The 8,244-nt window shown below is 34.4% G+C and overlaps 1 long non-coding RNA gene across 1 annotated transcript; it reads left to right on the forward strand.

Annotated features, from left to right (window-relative positions):
- The first annotated feature begins 685 nt into the window (after positions 1-685).
- LOC121674315 lies at positions 686-8,021 on the forward strand. The gene is made up of 3 exons (XR_006019547.1): positions 686-844; positions 2,039-2,154; positions 7,752-8,021. It is a non-coding gene; the product is annotated as an uncharacterized LOC121674315 (long non-coding RNA).
- The last annotated feature ends 223 nt before the right edge of the window (positions 8,022-8,244 follow it).

Raw genomic sequence — 8,244 nt, forward strand, 5'->3', positions numbered from 1 at the left:
GAGCAAGTTAAGTTATTACTTACAAAATTGTACTTCTATTAAAGTCAACAGTGACTTAACACCACTTTTGATAATTTTGTACATAGAAACTTGAAAACTTAAAATTCAGTAGATGATTACTATGGAAGCTCTCTTGTAGTCATGGCTCCCACCAAAAAAACCAAAAACCCGAACCCTACAGAAATTATTAAGTTGCTTTTTTTCAGGACTTAAAAATCTAAGAACCATAAGGCCTGTGAAAATCTGGGGGAGAGGTGGAGGCTGAGCAAGTGGCTGCATGGTGTTTAATTTCTATCTGGGCTTAAACCACAGCAAACTTTTTAAAAAGACACAGTACTAAAACAAAATTTTGCAAAGAAAACAAAGAAAACCAAAAAAAATCCACCCAAAAACCCCAAACAACGCTTGTGCAGAGGATGTAACAATACAAGAACTCCTGTCATTTATTTCTGCTAAGGAAAGATATTATGTTGTCTTCAAAATCTAATCTGGATAAGGTGTTCATGTGATGAGAATGTAATTGTGATATTGCTAAAAAATACTCTCTGAATCAGAAGTGTCCAAAAAACAAATTTCACTGCAAGTTTCACTGCAGTTTTCAATGTTCTTGTTAAAAAGAAACCTTTCCAATCTTCCTGTGTTCAATGTAGATTAAGTATTTCTGTGGTTTTCTTGGTTTTTTCAGCTCCAGTGGCTCCCTCTGTGTTGTTCTTCAGTCTCCACACCGACTTGCAGAGCAGCAGTGAAGACTGCTCTCCTTTCTCTCTGCATCCTGGGAAGTGGGTCTGTTCTCTTTCTCCTTTTCAATATGATGCTGTGAATTTCCCCTCCACGCTGTGCCTCTGTAAGTTTCCAGTTTCATTCCACACAGTTAAATCCCAGTCACTCACAGAGAAAGGCTCTGGTCTCGTCCAGTTGTTTGTGACTGACATCCATTTTTACCCCTCAAAGATGGCCTGTGTCACTCTGTGCAATGGTGGGTCATCTACTGCTTAAACCCAGGGCAAATGTCAGGCTGTAATGTAACACATAGCAGCCTCTGAAAGTTTCTTGGTCTCTTCTTAGAATTTCCAAGGTCCTCTTTTGTTGAAAATATTATGACCTTCTCTCAAAGTTGTCTTTTGCAGTTCTTGGAGCAAAAGGAACTTTAAATATGGTGTTTCAAGCAACCTTGATAAAAGTCTTATGAACTGGTTGAGGATAAAAATTTAGGACGTTTTAAGTTCTCTTAATTTCTATAATAAAGATAAAAAAAGGTCTGAGGAATCAGAAGATGGAGAAATAAAGACTAATAGAACAGAAACCTCTTAAACATACATTCACAGCTTTTTTCTACCACTTACCCTTTAGAAACTTTTTCTTAGATGGTATTTCAATCAATTCAGTGTTGAAATACTAAAACTTAGACCTTACAAATTACAAGAAATTTGTCGGGTATCGTTTAATTTTATGAAGTTTTTTATATATCCACAAAGTACTAATGCTGTGGACATAGAAGGAGTAGAAGGAACTATGTGTGGTCATAGGAGGAGAAATTTTTATCAGCTTTTAACTATTTAGTGTGCTAGTGTGTCTGATACTTCTGGAACTGGTCCTGAGTGATAGTTTCATTCCTGCTCTCAAGACAGCAATTAATTACAGCAGTCTGACAATCCTGAAACTAATGCACACAGTATGCTTGATATTTAGACAGAAATTCCACCTCATGTCTATGTATAAATATAATGAAGATCCCATTGCTGTTTGAAGAAATTTATTTTCTAGATTATACATGTAATATTTCAATGATGCAAGGAAAAAAAAAAAGCTAAGTTTGAGTACTGCTTAAAAATGAAGACTGTAGTATTTAGTGGTCACAAATGTTTTATTTGATTCTATCTTGTTTCTTTGGTTGTGTATTTCTCTCATATATATAGAAAAATCTAAAAAGATTTTGAGAAAAACCCCTTGTTAAAAGAAATAAGGAAGTCTTTCTGTACCTTAACTGAGTTGTTCATTACAACAGAAACAATTAGTTAATTTTTTTTTTTTGTCTTAGGTATAATCTTCATAGGTGGCATAGACAATAACACTAGAATAGAAGGAGTGTGAAACTGCTTAAAGAAGTGTGTCACAGTACCTCACATTAGCTAATTTGATGGTCTAAAATAAGAGGTAAGTTCACTATATGCTGGACTGGCTTTAAAAAGGGTTACATTTAAAGATTAGCTTCTTAGGTTCAGATCTTAATATCTTTAAATGACTTGATGAAGATAGATGTTCAAGCACTGATTTACATTGATCACAAAAGAAGTAATAATTTGAGAGCTGCTTTGTATTCAGCTGGTTTGTAATTAAGCATATCTATGCATACATTATCCATAGAGAAACTTCCCTAGTTTCAGTTTTTTATATATATAAAAATTTGTAAAAAGTATAAAATTCATATATGTGCATACGGGTGTACAAACTTATACACATATAACATCTATAAAATTACAAATATGAAAATGAAGTGTAGATTTAGGAGACTAATTTGAGCTTTTTAAATTATGGTATGTGCTTTCAAGATTAAAAATAACTCTGATATGGGGATGTAAAGGAAAGAATGTCTGTAATACGTTATTTTTGCATTGAAGTGAGCAAAGAGGGGAGAGTGTTTGTATTCAGATCTTTGTAAAACACGTTCTTATGCCTGTGTTATAAGGGTATCTCTGACATCCATTCTATAGATCCGAGGTCTAGAAGACCTTTAGTGCATTGTGATGGAGGCATAGAAAAATAGTGACAGGTATATACCTTAGAAAAATGGACAATAAATAACAGTTTTTTACTCTGACTTTCACTGGTCAAAATAAAGTGGAGTAACTTATGCCTTACTCCCTTGTTGAGCTCTTTCTGCTGCACTTTATCTGTCTCAAATCAGCCTTCACTCATAGAAAAAGGCTCTAATTTAATTTGAGAAAAATGATACCTTCATCAGACTGATTGTATACTCATCCTTGTTTAATTCCTTATTTCATGTTTATGAGAGGGTGAAATAAAAAAAGTAGATATTTATTGTTTAGCAGAAGAACATTCCCCCCCCCTCAATAAGTCAAGATAATTATGATTAACCCAATATCCTGAAGAACTCGGCATTCTAAGGGTCTTGTGTGTTTGAAGATAGGGAGGGTGGTGGATTGTTTAAAGGGTAAAAAAACCCTAGATTAAACAGTAACACATTAATCATGATAGACACTCACAGAATGCGTTCCTAAGAGATACATTTGATTTTGCTGAAAGTGAGATCTTATTGCTTGCGTCACAGTCATTACAAAGGGAATTCAACTCATTCTTCTAGAATGAAGCATCACTTTCTAAAATAATTATTAGTAAGGTATAGCACTAAGATACAATACTTCTTCAGGGCTTGCTTCAAAGGGATTAAATGAGGAAGATTTACATTACATGCATAGAGAGCAGGGATGTGAAACAATGCCATAACGTAAAGAGGGATTTTTTTCTTCTATCTGATAAATAAGCGTGTCAATTAAATATAATAATTAAGAGGAATAATTACGCCAAATATGTCTTACATGTCAACAGTGCCAAGTGAGTAAGAAGAAAACTGCTTTTAGGAAAGACAAGCCTGATTTGTATCTACTGCTGAGAGATTAGGTAATTCTTTATGGAAACACTATACATAAGTTACAGTCAGGTGATGGTTTACAGGTAGCCTGGTAGAGAAGGCAACAAAACCTGCTGTGTTCATAGAGCAATCCAGAAAAGAAAGTAAATTAACCTTGTGGCCCCAAAACTCACTTTTGGCGCAATGCTCTTTTTTCCGTGGTGAACTCTAGAAGACAACAGAGTGTTACTTCCTCTTCACCTGCTGAGTTTAGTGGGTTAGTGAATATATAGAAAGGCAGAAGGGAAGATTAATTATGCCACTACACTGCTCTTAGCCTTGTGCTCCTCTTTTGTTTGGGCAAATACATATAAAGTTGTCCCCTAAAACAGAGCTAAAAAGTGATAAAACCCAGCTAAAATGGGGACACCTCCTCCCTCCGCACCCTCCCATTTTCTTGCATCAGTGTGGTTTTTATTCTTTTTTGAACAAGCTATGATTTTTCATTTCTTTTTGAGTTAAGAAAAAGTCTGGTCTCAAGACTCAAAACTTTTAATTTCACTTTCTAAGTAGTTGATCATAATTGATTTACCCTTCCTAGGTGGGAATCTCCTGCCATTACACACTACTTCATGAATGGGTGAAGGTAATCTAAAAGTGGACGTCTCAAAGAACATTGTAATGAGAAAAGGAAGGAAGTGAAAGAATTATTTTTCCTAATTTTTAATTATTCAAAGAACTTGAAACTGGGAATTTTTTTCTTATGTTCTTTATTTTTTTCTAAGCTTTACAATACCTCCTTATTAAAAAAAAGGGACCATTTAACTACTATGAAATAGTCTTTAAAGTACATTCCGTCCAACATACAAAGATAAGAAGCAAACCTGGTCTCTAAATCAAGCACAGGAAAGTCCTTGTAGTCTTGTGGTGTTTGCGAGTCTCTTTCTCTGACATCTGGTCTGCTCTAAAACTCATTGGAAAAGCAAAGTACATGGAAGAGTACAGTGAACTGCCCAGAAGAGCTGTCAAAAGTCTAGCAATATATATGAAGCAGAATATATTCCAGAGATTCTCCTTTCTATTATGAGCAAAACAAAGGGAAAAAGACTCAGGTCTACATCTTTCTTTTTTTTTTTACTCTTCAAAGCATGACCTTGAGAATTTTCCTGCTTTTTCTTACTCCCCATTTTCTTACATGCAGGTATCATGAAAAGGCTTGAACTTTAAGAATATTACAAATTTTAGCCAAATATGTTTTGCCAAAGGAAAGATTTTGGAAGCTTGCCTAGGAAGTGTAACTATTGAGTCATTTTTGAAGGTCAGCTCTGAATTTTTTGTACTCCTTTCAGACTTTCTTAGTGCTGTAGTTATTGTTGCATAAACAGGCTAATATGTAATGGAATTCCAGGAAGGGAGACTGTCTGTTATCTTGCATACTGATTTAGGAAATGTCTTAGATGTCCTGGTTATAGCTATTGCTGTTGAAATACTGTTTTGAGAAGGCAAAGGTCAACCTGAAACTGAAGAGAAGGAAATATTAAGTCAAATTAGGTGGATAGGATATTCTGCTGAGGTCGATAAACAAGTCCATGAGACATTTACTGGACTATAGTCCTACAATACAGGAAGGAAGCTCACAAATTAGAAATCATTCAGAAGGGGGGAAAAAAGCCATCAGAATGATCAGACAATCAGAATTTCTGATGGCACAGGTTAAGAGTTTAATTCTTTTGCTCTACTTTGTCTGTCCAAAGTTATTTTGGAAAGTAATCTAGTAATAGTGTATTAGCATGAGCATGAGGGAAAAAGACTTTTGAGTACAGATAGCTGTTTATTCTGAAGAAAAAGACCATAGCAAAATCAAGCGACTGAAAACCAATACTTCTCTGGTTAAACTAGAAGTACTATTAAAGTTTTTCCAGTGATGGTAATAGATCGGCAAAGTGAATTCCCCAATACGCAGAATCCTAATCTGGAAAGTGTATCTTTCTAGAAGTTGTAAATTCAATCAAAATTTTGATGCAATGTTTATTTTACATGAACTATGAAGAAGCTCATTATTTGTTTTAATTGTCCCTATGACAACTAGAACATACAAATCTTTATATGAAATATAATACCATGATTTGGTGCCTATCTAGTTCATACAATGCATGGAGATGAGTTACATTAATTAAGGTCAATTATGAAGATAAAATTAAGAACAAGTGAAACAACTCCAAAGCCCAGTGTATTAATCAACAACTTGACAGTATCTATATTCATCTGTATATGATGCTACAAACATAAGTGGAAAAATTATTGTAACACTCCGGGGACTTAGTACAGCTGGATAACATTTACAGTACTGTGGAAAACCAGATTTGAGTGGGACTTTTGAACTAATACTGAACCTTTGGACTTGGGGACATGAACAAGCAATGAAAGCAGGCAAAAGGGATAGCTCAGGAAAGAAAAAATTAAGAAAAGGTGATAAAATTCTAGAAAAGTTTCCAGCCTTTAGATTACAAGGCAGGAGTAGAAAAAAATAGCATATTGTTTATTTGTGTGCTTGAAAAATAGGAAGGAAACTGATGTATTACCCAGAAAAATATTTTCTGTTGGCTTCTCTTTCTCACCATTGTTTAAGATGGTGAATTCAACACACACAGTTGCTTTAGTCAAGCAATTTGATGATACTTCTGAAAATAGGGAAGCCGTTTGTGATAACCTGCACAAGCTCTCAGGATGAAGGTGAAATTAGTATTTTATATTACATATTTATGTAACCCTTATCAGGTGGAAAGTATGAAACCAGGAAACTACTGGTCATTTTTAACACATCTGCATAACTAATATTTGCAACCCAAAGTGTAATATTTTCTTTTTAAAAATTTCCTTTGAAATATTACTACATTGAATATTGAATTCTCACTTTATGCAAAGTTAATTTTCCATGCTAAAATTTATTTTGTATTTATTAAAAAAAAAAAAAATCTGTTTAGGTAATTATACTCCAAAAATTAAGACAGATAAAGAAAGCCACTTAGGATTGAAATTTTGAATAAAGAAGTACTGTGATACAAACGAGTACAAAGATGCAACATAAACACAGCATATCCAGAAAGATCCGTCATCCTCTCAACAAAAAGAATTTTATTTTGATGTGGGTAAATTTCTACAGAGGTAATCTTTGTATAACTGTATGGTGAGAAAAGCCATAGAATAATGCCAACTCTTTGGAATAACCACCCCTCCAAAAATATATTAAATGGAATAAGTAATTCTTTCTGAATTGAACAGGAATTAATATAAGCTTTATTTTGTCCCTCTGGGTAATAGTTTTTTAATGGAATTTTTTGGAGAATGCAGACTATGATTCCAGCTGAGGATTAGTCAGGCATATTTTAACTGCACGAAATTTTAGTAGAGGTAGCCTTGAGATTATATTCTTTATTTTACATTTGAGGAACAATGCTGGTTCCTTAAAGATGAAAGGAGAGTGGGAAGACATAGGGAGAAAAAACCAGCCCCACCACAAAGGCTCAGAATGTTTCTTTGTCTGTTGCAGACTCATAATTTGACCTTTTTAATACTGAGGGAAGAGACCTACGGCAAACCAGCACACGATATAGTTGTAGAGGTGTCAGGATTTGTTTTGCTTGAGTAATTTCTTCTATCACTGCTTCTATATCTGTAGACTCACAGTTGTGTAAAAAAAGAAAAAAATCTCAATCCTATCTGATGAAACCAGATAACTAAAAAAATGGCTAAAAAAATAAACTAAGATAGAAAAGTAAGGAGTTTTCAGGGAAAAGGGAAAAAATTAATATGTGAATGTTGCAGCAGTGGTGGTTGCATTTGTTCTCAGCCTGGTAGAGGTTGTTACCAGACCATAAAAATAGTGACTTCTCTTTTGTTTTCAAACCTCCCACTCATTGGGAATATCAATATATTTTTGCTCTATCAATAAGCAATGAAGAAAATGTGATATATTTGGGGTTTAATTATTCCATGTACTTTCAGAAGTGTCAGAACAGACACATCCTTTCCCTTGCCAGTACCATCTTTGATTTGCTTTTAAATGTATTTTGCAAGAGGCATTCATGTCCAGATCTGGAACAGTAGGTAGAATTATGCCATGTATTACCTTTTCATTACTCTTTTGTACTGGCTGTTGCAGATGATCTGAGCAACACAGAAATTAATCAGAATTATCCTGTTTGAGAAACTGGGTGGTGATAAACACAGAAAGCCACGGTGATTGTAGAAGAGCTCTTGCAGATACAACTGGAAGATAAGAGATCCTGGAGGTCTGGGTACGCCTGTGTCATCAGGCACTTTGCAAGACTGACTGCTGCTGGCATAGGCACAGGTGTCTGCTGCTGTCAAGGCAATAAGGCATTGTGAGTACCATAAATTTTACTTGGCTATTCTGCAATTCCTTTTGTCCAATCTAGGAATTTAATAAGGAATTTAATAGAGTTTCTTTGATTTCTTTGAAACCAAATTGCTTCAGAAATGCTTGGCATCTGAATAAAAATTATTTAACAGCAAAATTCTCAAGAAATTTTATTTTCCACTGTTTATCTCTGACAGAACAAGTCAAGATGGAGAAATACGAGACCGTGTTTAGTAACAAAATTAATCTTCCCTGGAAAGTTACTGTAAATTAT

The sequence above is a fragment of the Corvus kubaryi genome, unplaced genomic scaffold (genome assembly GCF_017639235.1).
Source record: "Corvus kubaryi isolate FWS band 111438036 unplaced genomic scaffold, C.kubaryi_AGA036_p1.0 67, whole genome shotgun sequence".
NCBI classification, from domain to species: domain Eukaryota; kingdom Metazoa; phylum Chordata; class Aves; order Passeriformes; family Corvidae; genus Corvus; species Corvus kubaryi.